The following is a 15705-nucleotide window of genomic DNA, read 5'->3' as shown; positions in this document are numbered from 1 at the left end:
TTCATCAAAAACTGCATGATTAAAGTTTGTGACGTTTGCCCAGAAAAAAGGCAACTCTTTTAAATGTGAGTCTGAGCAGAAACACCATTGCCGAGAGAGTAGACCAGTTGTCCATCAATCTAAAAGAGCAGCTTGTGAAAAAGGGAAAAGATTTCATTGCATATTCCTTGGCTGTGGATGAGAGCACCGACATTTCTGACATTGCCCAGTTGTCAATTTTCATCCGCGGAGTGGACTCCAGCCTAAGCGTGACAGAGGAGTTTTTGGCTTTACGTCCTATGCATGGCACAACTACGGGGCATGATTTGTATGAAGAGGTGTCAAGATGTGTAAATGAGATGGAGCTGCCTTGGGAAAACTCGTGGGTTTGACAACCGACGGAGCACCTGCGATGTGTGGACACAGGAGCGGACTGGTGGCGAAGATACGGGAAAAGATGCAAGAGGAAAACGCGACAGGTGAGCTGACAGCTTATCATTGTATCATACACCAGGAAGCGTTGTGCGGTAAAGCCTTGAAAATGGAGCATGTAATGAGCATCATCACGCGCACAGTTAACTTTATCAGAGCCAAAGGTTTGAATCACCGCCAGTTCAAGGCATTTCTGACGGAGTTAGAAACGGAGCATGGTGATTTGCCTTATCACACAGAGGTGCGATGGCTAAGCCAGGGAAAGGTGCTTCAAAGATGTTTCGAGCTTCGTGAGGAGATTTGTCTGTTCTTGGACAGCAAAGGGAAAGACACAACACAACTCCGAGACGAAATGTTTCTGTGTGAAATGGCTTTTCTGTGTGACATTACGAGTCATCTGAATGCAATGAACTTGCAGCTGCAGGGTCGGGATCGTGTCATCTCTGATATGTACAGTACAGTGAAGGCATTTAAAACCAAACTGACTCTGTGGGAGACGCAGATGCGGAAAGAAAATTTGAGCCACTTTCCCAGCTGCCAGACCATGAAAGAGAAGCTCTCTACCAGTGCGTTCCCGAGCGCACAGTTGGCTGATAAAATAGGTATGCTTGCCGCTGACTTTCGACGCCGATTTGCTGACTTTGAAGCACAAAAAAGCAGGTTGGAACTGCTCGGTAACCCATTTGCTGTTGACGTGGAAAGCTCACCACCAAACCTCCAAATGGAGTTGATTGACCTCCAATGCAATGATGCACTGAGGGCAAAATATGCGGCAGTGGGTGCTGCGGAGTTCGCCCGTTTCCTCCCGACACAATGCCCCAGCTGCGCATCCAGGCTGCTCAAACGTTGTCTATGTTTGGCAGCACATACCTGTGTGAACAACTGTTTTCTTTGATGAACTTGAACAAAACATCACACAGAAGTCGACTTACTGCTGAACACCTCCACTCAATTCTGAGGATTTCCTCAGCTCAGAGCCTTACCCCGAACATTGATGAACTTGTGGAAAAGATGGGACACCACCAAGTATCACCCTCAACCTCAAACAAGTGAACATTACTGTGCAATCACATATTTAGAGTTTTTACTCAGTTCAAGTTTAAAAGTTAAAGTTTAATATTTGTTTTCACTGCATGTTACTTCTCCTTAAACAAAGTGTTGTTTTTGATTAATAGATTTTTGCACTTTATTTTATTGTATTTCAATCCAATTATATTTTAAAAATATTTCAGTTGAGTGGATGATAGAAAATTGCTATTATTGTTTTTTTCTTTGAAGTAAATTTAGCCCACTTTTGCTAAAATAGAAAATATAGGCTACTGATGGTGCCTTGAATACCGGTTTCTTTCATTTAATGTTCATGTTATGGGGATTTTTATATAAAGGAAATTTGTCTTTTGTGTCTGTTGAAAATTAAAGATTACTGACAGAGCCATAAGAAAATATTGCTTTATTTATCTGATCATATTGGAATATATTTGTTAGGTTTTCAGTAGGTTCAATTAGGTTCACTAGACTATATGCGTCATTTAAAAATTTTTCAATGAACATTCGAACAGTCCGGCCCTCGGCTTGTAGCTAAATTTTTTATTTGGCCCTCCGTCCATTTGACTTTGACACCCCTGCTCCAGATAGTCAACTTGTCTAAAGAAGGCCAGTGTTATTGCTTCTTTAAATCAGCACAACAGCTTTCAGCTGTGCTAACAGAATTACAAAAGGGTTTTCTAATGATCAATTAGCCTTTTAAAATGATAAACTTGGATTAGTTAACACAACGTGCCATTGGAACACAGGAGTGATGGTTGCAGATAAATGTAGATATTCCATGTAAATATCAGCAATTTCCAGCTACAATAGTCATTTACAACATTAACAATGTCTACACTTTATTTCTGATCAATTATGTTATTTTAAATGGACCAAAAATTTGCTTAGCTTTCAAAAACAAAGACATTTCTAAGTGACCCCAAACTTTTGAACGGTAGTGCGTGCGAGTGGATATATATATATATATATGGCTCTGTCATAACCTCACATGGTCTCTCCTATCATTGCTATGCAGACGACACACAATTAATCTTCTCCTTTCCCCTTATGACGCCAGGTGGCGAATCGCATCTCTGCATGTCTGGCAGACATATCAGTGTGGTTGACGGATCACCACCTCAAGCTGAACCTCGGCAAGACGGAGCTGCTCTTCCTCCCGGGGAAGGACTGCCCGTTCCATGATCTCGCCATCACGGTTGACAACTCCATTGTGTCCTCCTCCCAGAGCGCTAAGAACCTTGGCGTGATCCTGGACAACACCCTGTCGTTCTCAACTAACATCAAGGCGGTGGCCCGTTCCTGTAGGTTCATGCTCTACAACATCCGCAGAGTACGACCCTGCCTCACACAGGAAGCGGCGCAGGTCCTAATCCAGGCATTTGTCATCTCCCATCTGGATTACTGCAACTCGCTGTTGGCTGGGCTCCCTGCCTGTGCCATTAAACCCCTACAACTCATCCAGAACGCCGCAGCCCGTCTGGTGTTCAACCTTCCCAAGTTCTCTCACGCACCCCGCTCCTCCGCTCTCTCCACTGGCTTCCAGTTGAAGCTCGCATCCGCTACAAGACCATGGTGCTTGCCTAAGAGGGAACGGCACCTCAGTACCTCCAGGCTCTGATCAGGCCCTACACCCAAACAAGGGCACTGCGTTTATCCACCTCTGGCCTGCTCGCCTCCCTACCACTGAGGAAGTACAGTTCCCGCTCAGCCCAGTCAAAACTGTTCGCTGCTCTGGCTCCCCAATGGTGGAACACACTCCCTCACGACGCCAGGACAGCGGAGTCAATCACCACCTTCCGGAGACACCTGAAACCCCACCTCTTTAAGGAATACCTAGGATAGGATAAAGTAATCCTTCTCACCCCCCCCCCCTTAAAAGATTTAGATGCACTATTGTAAAGTGGCTGTTCCACTGGATGTCATAAGGTGAATGCACCAATTTGTAAGTCACTCTGGATAAGAGCGTCTGCTAAATGACTTAAATGTAAATGTAAATGTATATAACTCAGCTAAAAAAGAAAAACATGCCTTTTTCAGGACCCAGTCTTTCAAAGATAATTCGTAAAAATCCAAATAACTTCACAGATCTTCATTGTAAAGGGTTTAAACACTGTTCCCATGCTTGTTCAATGAACCATAAACAATTAATGAGCTTGCACCTGTGGAACGGTTGTTAAGACACTAACAGCTTATAGACAGTAGGCAATTAAGGTCAGTTATGAAAACTTAGGACACTAAAGAGGCCTTTTTACTGACTCTGAAAAACACCAAAAGAAAGATGCCCATTGTCCCTGCTCATCTGCGTGAACGTGCCTTACACATGCTGCAAGGAGAAATGAGGACTGTGGATGTGACCAGGGCAATACATTGCAATGTCCGTTCTGTGAGACGCTTAAGACTGGGAGACAGGACGGACAGCTGATCGTCCTCGCAGTGGCATACTATGTGTAACAACACCTTCTCAGGATCAGTACATCCGAACATCACACCTGCGAGACAGGTTCAGGATGGCAACAACAACTGCCCGAGTTACACCAGGAACGCACAATCCCCCCATCAGTGCTCAGACTGTCCACAAAATGCTGAGAGGCTGGACTGAGGGCTTGCAGGTCTGTTGTAAGGCAGGTCCTCACCAGACATTACCGGTAACAACGTCACCTATGGGCACAAACCCACCGTCGCTGGACCAGACAGGACTGGCAAAAATTGCGCTTCACTGAAGAGTCGCGATTTTGTCTCACCAGGGGTGATGGTCAGATTCGCGTTTATCGTCTAAGGAATGATCGTTACACCGAGGCCTGTACTCTGGAGTGGGATCGATTTGGAGATGGAGGGTCCGTCATGGTCTGGGGTGGCGTGTCACAGCATCATCGGACTGAGCTTGTTGTCATTGCAGGCAATCTCAATGACCCTCCAGCATGACAATTAGAGGTCGACCGATTAATCAGAATGGCCGATTAAATTAGGGCCGATTTCAAGTTTTCATAATCGGCAATCAGTATTTTTGGGCACCGATTTGGCCAATTTTTTTTTTTACAGCTTTATTTAATCTTTACTTAACTAGGCAAGTCAGTTAAGAACATTCTTATTTTCAATTAACTGCCTCGTTCAGGGGCAGAACGACAGATTTTCACCTTGTCAGCTCAGGGGATTCAATCTTGCAACCTTACAGTTAACTAGTCCAACGCTATAACGACCTGCCTCTCCTCTCTCTCGTTGCACTCCACAAGGAGACTGCCTGTTACGCGAATGCAGTAAGCCAAGGTAAGCTAGCATTAAACTTATCTTATAAAAACAATCAATCAATCATACTCACTGGTTAACTACACATGGTTGATGATATTATCTAGCGTGTCCTGCGTTGCATATCATCTGACTGAGCATACAAGCATAGAAGTATCTGACTGAGCGGTGGTAGGCAGAAGCAGGCGCTTAAACATTCATTCAAACAGCACTTTCTTTGCGTTTTGCCAGCGGCTCTTCGTTGTGCGTCAAGCATTGCGCTGTTTAAGCCTAATTCAAGCCTATCAACTCCCGAGATGAGGCTGGTGTAACCGAAGTGAAACGGCTAGCTAGTTAGTGCGCGCTAATAGCGTTTCAAACGTCACTCGCTCTGAGCCTGGGAGTGGTTGTTTCTCTTGCTCTGCATGGGTAATGCTGCTTCGAGGGTTGCTGTTGTCAATGTGTTCCTGGTTCAAGCCCAGGGAGGAGCGAGGAGAGGGACGGAAGCTATACTGTTACACTGGCAATACTAAAGTGCCTATAAGAACATCCAATAGTCAAAGGTTAATGAAATACAAATGGTATAGAGGGAAAGAGTCCTATAATAACAGCAACCTAAAACTTCTTACCTAGGAATATTGAAGACTCATGTTAAAAGGAACCACCAGCTTTCATATGTTCTCATGTTCTGAGCAAGGAACTTAAACGTTCGCTTTCTTACATGGCACATATTGCACTTTTACTTTCTTCTCCAACACTTTGTTTTTGCATTATTTAAACCAAATTGAACATGCTTCATTATTCATTTGAGGCTAAATTGATTTTATTGATGTATTATATTATGTTAAAATAAGTGTTCATTCAGTATTGTTGTAATTGTCATTACATAAAAATCGGCCGATTAATCGGTATAGGCATTTTTTTTGGGGTCCTCCAGTAATCGGTATCGGCGTTGAAAAAAAATCATAATCGGTCAACCTCTAATGACAATGCCACCAGCCATACTGCTCGTTCTGTGCGTGATTTCCTGCAAGACAGGAATGTCAGTGTGTTGCCATGGCCAGCGAACAGCCCGGAGCTCAATCCCATTGAGCACTTCTGGGACCTGATGGATCGGAGGGCGATGGCTAGGGCCATTCCCCCCAGAAATGTCCGGGAACTTGCAGGTGCCTTGGTGGAAGAGTGTGGTAAACATCTCACAGCAAGAACGGGCAAATCTGGTGCAGTCCACGAGGAGGAGATGCACTGCAATACTTAATGCAGCTGGTGGCCACACCAGATACTGACTGTTACTTTAGATTTTTTTATCCCCCCTTTGTTCAGGGACACATTATTCCATTTCTGTTAGTCGCATGTCTGGAACTTGTACAGTTTATGTCTCAGTTGTTGAATCTTGTTATGTTCATACAAATATTTACACGTGAAGTTTGCTGAAAATAAACACAGTTGACAGTGAGACACACACACACACACAAAATTAGTGGATTTGGCTATTTTTAGCCACACCCGTTGCTGACAGGTGTATAAAAGTGAGCACACATCCATGCAATGTGTGGCTAAAAAGCGTTCTCTGGAGTGATGAATCACGCTCACCATCTGGCAGTCCGAAAGACAAATCTGGGTTTGGCGGATGCCAGCAGAACACTACCTGCCCCAATGCATAGTGCCAACTGTAAAGTTTGGTGGATGAAGAATAATGGTATGGGGCTAGGCCCCTTAGTTTCAGTGAAGGGAGAGCTTAACACAACAGCATACAATGACATTCTAGATGATTCTGTGCTTCCAATTTTGTAGCAACAGTTTGGGGAAGGCCCTTTCCTGTTTCAGCATGACAATGACCCCGTGCAAAAAGCGGGGTCCATACAGAATTGGTTTGTCGAGATCGGTGTGGAAGAACTTGACTGGCCTGCATAGAGCCCTGTACTCAACCCCATTGGACACCTTTGGGATGAATTGAACGACGACTGTGAGCCAGGCCTAAATCGCCCAACATCAGTGCCCGACATCAGTAACGCTTGTGGCTGAACGGAAGCAAGTCCCCTCAGTAATATTCAACATCTAGCAGAAGCCTTCCCAGAAGAGTGTGGTCTGTTATAGCAGCAAAGGGTGGACCAATTCTACATTAATGTCTATGATTTTGGAATGACGAGCATGTGTCCACATACTTTTGGTCATGTAGTGAGAGTGAGCGAGCGAGCGATATATATATATATCACAGTTGAAGTCGGAAGTTAACATACACCTTAGCCGAATATATTTAAACTCCGTTTTCACAATTCCTGACATTTAAAAATTCTGTCTCTTAGGTCAGTTAGGATCACCACTTCATTTTAAGAATGCGAAATGTCAGAATAATAGAGAGAATTATTTATTTCAGCTTTTATTTCTTTCATCACATTCCCAGTGGGTCAGAAGTTAACATACTAATTGAGTGTATTTGGTAGCATTGTCTTTAAATTGTTTAACTTGGGTCAATTGTTTCAGGTAGCCTTTCACAAGCTTCCCACAATAAGTTGGGCGAATTTAGGCCCATTCCTCCTGACAGAGCTGGTGTAACTGAGTCAGGTTTGTAGGCCTCCTTGCTCGCACATGCTTTTTCAGTTCTGCCAACACAAATTTTCTATAGGTTTGAGGTCAGGGATTTGTGATGGTCACTCCAATACCTTGACTTTGTGGTCCTTGAGCCATTTTGCCACAACTTTGGAAGTATGCTTGGGGTCATTGTCCATTTGGAAGACCCATTTACGACCAAGCTTTAACTTCCTGACTGATGTCTTGAGATGTTGTCATGATGCCATCTATTTTGTGAAGTGCACCAGTCCCTCCTGCAGCAAAGCACCCCCACAACATGATGCCGCCACCCCCGTGCTTCACTGTGGGGATGGTGTTCTTCGGCTTGCAGGCCTCCCCCTTTTTCCTCCAAACATAACGATGGTCATTATGACCAAACAGTTCTTTTTCTGTTTCATCAGACCAGAGGACATTTCTCCAAAAACTACAATCTTGTGCAGTTGCAAACCGTAGTCTGGCTTTTTTTATGGTGGTTTTGGAGCAGTGGCTTCTTCCTTGCTGAGCGGCCTTTCAGGTTATGTCGATATAGGACTCGTTTTACTGTGGATATAGATACTTTTGTATCGGTTTCCTCCAGCATTTTCACAAGGTCCTTTGTTGCTGTTCTGGGGTAATTCGCACTTTCCGCAACATTCATCTCTAGGAGACAGAACGTGTCTCCTTCCTGAACGGTATGACAGCTGCATGTTCCCATGGTGTTTATACTTGCATACTATTGTTTGTACAGATGAACGAGGTACCTTAAGGCGTTTGGAAATTGCTCCCAAGGATGAACCAGACTTGTGGAGGTCTACAAAAAAACAATTCTGAGTTCTTGGCTGATTCATTTAGATTGTCCCATGATGTCAAGTATAGAGACACTGAGTTTGAAGGTAGGCCTTGAAATACATCCACAGGTACACTTCCAATTGACTCAAATGATGTCAATTAGCATTTCAGAAGCTTCTAAAGCCATAACATACTTTTCTGGAATTTTACAAGGCTCAGTCAACTTAGTGTATGTAAACTTCTGACCCACTGGAATTGTGATATAGTGAAGTGAAATAATCTGTCTTTAAACAGTTGGAAAAATGACTTGTGTCTTACACAAAGTAACCGATTTGTCAAAATTATAGTTTTGTTGAAAAATGTCTCCAACCTAAGTGTATGTAAAACTTCCGACTTCAACTGTATGTATGAACAGATGCTGTGTGAGTGAATGGATGATCTCCACATGTGTATTTCCCATTGTAAAAGCATGGAGGAGGTGGTGTGATGGTGCTATGCTGGTGACACGGTCTGTGATTTATTTAGAATTCACGGCACACTTAACCAGCATGTATGTGTGTGTTAAATCAGTGTTTCCCTCAGGGCTACATAGACAGAAGCTATTTGTGTCCTTCTGCTACGACAACAGGGAGATGACCATAGAATGAAAAAACACCAGGCACACTAAACTTTAAATAGACTACAGTCAAAAATATTGCAAATGAACAAAGACCGTTTATGGCTATGAAAATAGGAATAGAGAAACAGTCCAACAAGCCCCTTTTCTCAGTCTCGTTGTGGGTTGAGGGCTTTCAGTCTAACACAGCTACAGATCCACTGTCTGAGCAGGGAACTGTCTTCCTGGGAACCATAAAGCCCTGTTTATTGGAACATTCCTGACGAAGGGGTTAAGGATTTGAGTTTTAATAATAACAAAACACATTTCACTATGCTTTCACTGCCCTGTAAGGGGGCTTTGACAGACCCAATTATGAGGACTGTTTTAGTGCTCCTAGAGAGAGAGACAAGGGCTTTGTATCACTAACAAAGAGCTCTTTCAAATTTACCAGCCTATAACATACATTATTTAAGCACACAAGGCTATAGGGAGTCTGACAGCACAAGCTTCCTGTGGTCAGGCAGTGTGTCACTGTCTAGCTCCTACTGTACAGTCAGATGGCCTGAAGCCCCCCCTTGAAGTAGAGCTTAGCGATATGGCCTGAAAATCATCTAGATTTAGATCAGTTTAACCTGCTTTTTTGCAATAATCACTGATCTGGCTTTCAAGTCTATGAAAATGACATTTTTGTTACAAATTTAACCTGAACCGTGCACTAATAATGAGCAGGTTTACTTTTAATGTCATGAGTTTTGTCCTGGAGGTAGAACTGAGTGATTTTCCCTTAGGCAAGCTGCAAAGTCAAAATTGGCTATTTTGTAAAAATTAATATAAACAAAAAATGTGCTTTCGGTCTTAAAGGGATACTTTGGGATTTTGGCAATGTAGCATTTTATCTACATCCTCAGAGACAGATGAACTCTGAGGAAGTGGATACCACTTGTATGTCTCTGCATCCAGTATGAAGGAAGTTGGAGGTAATTGCAAGCCAATGCTAATTAGAGTTAGCACAATGGCTGGAAGTCTACGGTAACTACTTGCATGCTAGCAGTTACCCATAGACTTCCAGACGTTGCGCTAACGCTAGTTAAGAATTACGCTAACACTAGTTAGCAACTTCCTTCAAACTGCATGGAGAAGTATTATATAAAAAGAGTATCCACTGGTTCATCTGACTCTGGGGAAGTAGATAAAGGGCTTCATTGCCGATATCCAAAAGTGTCCCTTTAGTTTAAGGTTAAGCATTAGGGTTAGCAATGTGGTTAGGGTTAAGGTTAGGTTTTCAGATTTTATGACTGTGTCAGCTAGTGACCACTCTGCAGAGCTGCCTCCAGAACAAGATTCATTACAAAAAAAACACTAACCTGCTAATAATGACCAACTTCTTAGTAGGCATTATAGAAAATTAAAGGAAAACCCCAGCCCAAAACTACATTTTGGTATTTGTTTCATTAGACCATTGTTTCAGCGATCAAGTTGTCAAGAAACTGCACCGTACTGGCTGTACTTCGAGAGTCAGGACAAGGAGATAGACGTGGCCTGAGACAGAAAGGATAGACAGGATAGACATAACCTGCCAGACAGAGCTAGCGCAGGACTCTAACAGAAGGAATCTGCTTTCACCATGCGTCAAGTGTCAGAACCGGTCTGCTCAACATCACACAGCTCTGGGAGGTTGAAAAAAAACAACAATGCATCAGAATAAGGTTGAGATCAATTCATCAGCACGATACCATATGGACTGGGATTACTAGATATGGGTAAACCCTTAACAAAGAGATGGAAAAAGATACCATAAAAGGGACCCTCGGTCAACAACAGGGAAATACAACACTCGAGGAAAAACAACACGATGACAGCCCTTTCTCTCTTTCCCCTGCAGTTATTCTATCTCCTTCTATTTCTCTCCGTCTAACCCTAGTGGCTACCTCTCACACCTCGCTCAACATGTCCCCCTCTTTTCTCCCTCTCTCCATTTCTCACCCACCCATCTATCCATTCCTTTTCTTTGTCTTTAGGGTACTCACCTCCCACCCTGCGGTCTCTGTGTCCTGATCATCCCTGCATCGCTGTAGAGACCATCTTTACGCGGCGGAAAAACACACACTCGCAGATCAACACACACCCCCGGCGAGAACTCAGTCACCAGCCAGCCCCCCTTCTCTCCCCCGTCTCTAACACCGCACCCTCGCTCCGTTCCTTAGTAACAGCAGAATCGGAGCCAGCATCATTTCACTCCTGAAGCCACACTCATTATTTCCCCCTCCCTTTCTCCATCTTCCAGTGCCCTCCTTCTCTGTCGCTCCCCCCCCTCTCCTGCGGAGAAATAAATATTTCAGCCACAAATGAAGCGTGGCTCCTCTCAGCTCTCTTCCCTCTGCCTGCAATATTTAACAGAGAACTGTGTGTGTGTGTGTGTGTGTGTGTGTGTGTGTGTGTGTGTGTGTGTGTGTGTGTGTGTATACGTTTACGAAACACACCATTGCCCGTCTCCTCACATCCTTTATTACTTAAAAGGAAAAATGGCTCGTAACAAGGGCACACACACACAATTATTGTCCCTAAGCCATTCAGTGTGTAACTAAAAGTACACACTGAAATGTGCACACACAAAGAACATATGGTCTCCTATGGCTGCCACTGCTCAAAGGTATATTGATCAAAATAAGTAGTACTGTAAATTACACCGTGTGCGAGAGCTGCTTCACTGACAATTCACTAACACTCAAGCCAGAGCCCCTCACTCCTCACTGCTGGGTAATGGAGTTTTCTAGACCAGGTCTGTGTGACAACTCAGAGGGAAACTGAGGTAAAGGCTGGTGTGTGTGCGTATAGAAAAACTTGCAGACACACAGAGAAGGTGTTCAGGGGATTGGCGCTGTACCGGAGGGAATTAAAGATGAAACACACTATACCTTGGCTCAGGTAACCATTTGCAAGGCATTATTCTAGCATTATCAGAACACTCAAGTTCCTGGTGTAGTTTGTCCTTTACTTATTAATCATGTTGTAGATGTTGAATGTAGAGAACATCAGATGCCTGCACAGTGACCATGCTCCCTCTGTGATAATGTTACTTAAATCGAACTTCCTTAGCGTTCCCTCAACGTCTTAGCTGTGTAACCAAAGCGTTGTTTGGGGATTTACAGGGACAAATGTCAAAATGAGGGTGATTCAGAGAGAGGGCCCTCCCTATGACCAGGAGAGTGGGGAATGGGGTTGAGAGAGACTGGGTGACTGGGTGGGGTGAAGGTAGGGCTGGGCGGTATACTGTACAATATACCGGTATTGATGCAGAGCAGTTAGTTTAAAAAAAAAAACTTATATAACGTATTTGATTGTTTTGTTAGATGTGATATGTGATATGCCGAGTGTAACGTCACTTTCATAGTCACTTTCATAGTTTACGTCGCTGCTTGAGTCATCACTCTCCTCTCTGCTGTCCACACAGACCTATCCCCACCCCGTCACTCAAGGAACACATTTGTTGTTCCTCGACAACGAGGCACTTGTGTTCAGTCTGCACGGTCGATGCAGCACATGCAACAATGTTGATGACAACAACACTGCTTTCACTTTGCTTCTTAATATAAATCCACTGGCGTTCTATAATTACACGACAAGTTTGTGTTTCTTACATCTGCAAACAGCTAGTTTGTCTATCCTTAGGACGTTGTGCCTAAATCTTGTTAGCCGCTAATGCTAACCGTTTTGTTACCTGGCTGGCTAGCGCGCTAATAAATATACAGCCTAAAAATACAGGTATGCAGGTATAGTCCTAAATCAGCATGTTTGTGCAGCAGTATCTTCCAAATCAAAAAGGAATAGGTGAAGCATGAATATGTTAGCTACATGAAGTAGCTAAGAGAAAACATTCAATGTAGCCAAAAATTATAGGGTCCCCTAGGAAACAATTATCAACACTTTGGTTACCTACCCTGTCACAACTAGTCAGTGGCATTTTTTCTTTGTCATGTCAAACACGGCATTCATTCTATTTCCATGATTACACCAAGTGTTTTGCTCTAAAGCGCAAGTCAAATCAGATTGTTTGCCCATATAGTGTAGCCCTACGTGGCAGTGTGGAAATGATCTCAAATGAGTGCAGGAAATGCAGAAATGGATGAAAATGCAGAATTTTGTTTTGGGTTGAAGTTGAATCACGCACTACTCATAAAGCAAATGTATAAACTTCTATTATGCAAAAACATAAAATACTGTCATTACAGTCCAATTTCTTAAATAAATAAATAAATACCGCGATATGATATTTTGGCCATATCGCCCAGCCCTAGGTGAAGGTTATGACGTGTCATTGGACCAACAGACAGAATTATAGCATTGTGAGGGATTAAAGTCCACTTTACCCGAAACACACAGAGCAGAGAGTGTGTTGCTGTCCTCAGATTAACAACATGGTTACATAAACAATGATCTGAATCCATTTCCCCCGGAACGCAGGGACATTACGGCCCACTTTAGCATCGGCACGCAAACTGCCATAACTCATTTCTCATACAACCAATAGGTATATAGTCAGCAGGTTAGGAGGGGATTTGATGAATAATTTTGCACGCCCAATTTTTCAGTTTTTGATTTGTTAAAAAAGTTAGAAATATCCAATAAATGTCGTTCCACTTCATGATTGTGTCCCACTTGTTGTTGATTCTTCACAAAAAAATACAGTTTTATATATCTTTATGTTTGAAGCCTGAAATGTGGCAAAAGGTCGCAAAGGGGGCCCGAATACTTTGGCAAGGCACTGTACATCACAGCTGTGCTATAGAACAGGTAGGTTAGAGAGAAGGGAAAGAAGGATGCAGAGGGAGGGTGAAATTAAGTCAGTGACAATTTTTTCAGAATAAGGGAGAGAAAGAGGGAAAAGGAGAGAGATGGGCGGGCAGGAAAATGTGCTACGGTCATCACATTCCTCACTAATGTGAACCTCACGGTAATCGTTGGTGAATTGCCAAGGCCCATAATCACCCATAAACTACTACCCACATTCTTTCATTAGCCCAGAAAGTTTAAGACTGCTGGAGCAGCGCTTAGATTCTCTCTCCAACTCAGTCACACAAGCACATAATTACATAAAAACTAAACCAACATGGTGCTGCTTCTCATTATAAAGGACTTCAACATAATCTGGAATCAAATTTTAAACCACAGGACTTTTGTACCACAATATTTATGATTGGTACTTGATTAATTAGATTGGTGCCTTGTCAGTCTCACAGGCACAGATATGGCATTACAAACATACCTGTGCCTACGTGCTGGTTTGCACATCTAGGCACACCCCTCCCCCCTCCCTCTTGTTCTCTTTAGCATGCCCTCACCCCAATCGTCTCTACTCCTTTCGCAAAACACCCTCCATCCCAGTCTTCCCCTCCTCTCACCTGCAATTGTTTTCTGCTGTCCGGCACATTCTCCAGGCTGCTACCTCCGCATCCCAGCCTGCCCTGGCTGCAGCGCAGCTCCCGGTCACCTCTACGTTTGTTTGTGCAGTTGCAGCCTGCAGCCTTACGGTCTACAGCCCTCTGCCTCTTCCTCTGAGAGAGGGCTACAGTCACCCCTCTCTCCCTCTCCCTGGGTCCCACACCCCTCCAAGACCTCCAGGACCGGGGTCCCTTACCCTGCCTCCCTCCCCCAGCGGAGGGGCTTTGTCCCCAGGCAACGTGGCCCCTTCTCCAGCCTCTTTGTCGCCGGGGTCCAGGGTCTTGTGTCGGCTCTTAAAGAGGCTGTGGATACTCAGTACCACCAGGGTGCAAAGCACATACATGATCCCCCCCTGTGGGCAGGTTGGTTCGTTCCGTTCTCCCACAAACAAGGTCTCCCTTGTTTGAACGGGACAGGAACTGTTGAAGAGCCACAGGTTGTTATGATAGCTTATAAGCTGTTATGAAGGAGGGGTTCAATTGTTGTTGAGGTCGAGTTGTGAATGGCAGTCAGAGCTCCAGGCGTATCTTCTGTGGTCCGAGTCCTTGCAGTTGTCATGAGTTGGAGAGCTGAAGACTGAGTGCGAGACAACAAGCGTATCCACAGCAAGAACAGGTCCAAAGTTCTGTCCTGTACTATAATGTCTGTACTGCACAATCTGTACTGCAGCCAAGTTCAAAAGTTCTCCTCCATGTGTGTTTATCCCCTGGACAATGGCAGTGCCCTAAAGCTCATCAACTGTCCGATAATCCCCAAGTCTGTTCTCCGGGTCAACAGACGCAGACGGACGAGAGGTGAGTGAGTGTGATCCTCAGATACACACGGTCACACACACACACCTGCTTTTATATCTCACCTGTGCCTCTTCTGGCCCCTCCTACTCCGAGACAAGACTTCCACAGAACCACACACATCTTTGAAACACACCGCCTTTACAGTTCCTCAGAACAACAATAAGGTTTTGGACCCTGTCCTATTCTAAAGGTGATTGCTGTCCCGCTGCCAAGCCGGTGGCGCTCAGGTAACACAAAACCCACAGGAGCAGACGGCTGGCTCAGTCTCTCCAGGTAACTAGACACACACCTTGACCATCAACCATACACATAACTAGTCGATATTAAATCTACACAAAAGCAGGATCACAAGCAGATAACTCACCGAACACACACACACACACCCAAAACCCTTGCAAACGTCAAACAGTGTAGGAATGTCTCTGTTGATTCATCCTCCTCTGCCCTGCTAATTTACTGGTTTTTACGGCCCAGTCCAGGATGGTGTAATTGATCGACAGGTCCAAAGTAAATTCCTCTCCCATTTCCCTCTTCCTGCTGTCCGGTCCTCCCTGAAAAGTCTCTGGACAGAGAGAGGGTGCGACATCTACACCTCTTCCCTTGTTCGGTCGCTCTCCATCTCTCCCTCTCATGCACAGAGTTTACTGCCCTATCATGTGCTGTTCTGCAACTCTCCAGAAAGAGAAAGTATCTTCATCCACTCTCGCTCTCACCCTCCCTCCCTGTGTTCTGTCCATCTGTCGCTGCAGGATAAGCGCTGGAATGGGACAGAGCCGGCCATGCGCTGGTGATGTAACTCATAATACACTATTGATATGGATGTATGTACAAAGCAATACCAACTGAGTGGAAAGA

The 15705-nt window shown here is 44.3% G+C and overlaps 1 protein-coding gene across 4 annotated transcripts in view; it reads right to left on the bottom strand.

The window, feature by feature from the left end:
• Positions 1-15705, bottom strand: part of LOC118402975 (kinesin-like protein KIFC3) — a 69835-nt gene that overhangs the window by 33807 nt on the left and 20323 nt on the right. The window contains exon 1 of one of the 4 annotated variants that reach the window (XM_052479076.1): positions 14017-15470. The exons of 2 other annotated variants lie outside the window; for them this stretch is intronic. The gene's annotated coding sequence lies outside the window, so the exon portion shown is untranslated. Of the gene's footprint in view, positions 1-10644; positions 10797-14016; positions 15471-15705 lie in introns of those variants that run through there. One more of the 4 variants, XM_052479077.1, reaches the window with a different exon arrangement.

The sequence above is a fragment of the Oncorhynchus keta genome, chromosome 2 (assembly GCF_023373465.1).
Source record: "Oncorhynchus keta strain PuntledgeMale-10-30-2019 chromosome 2, Oket_V2, whole genome shotgun sequence".
Taxonomy (NCBI): Eukaryota; Metazoa; Chordata; class Actinopteri; order Salmoniformes; family Salmonidae; genus Oncorhynchus; species Oncorhynchus keta.
This window is presented reverse-complemented; position numbering and strand designations above follow the sequence as displayed.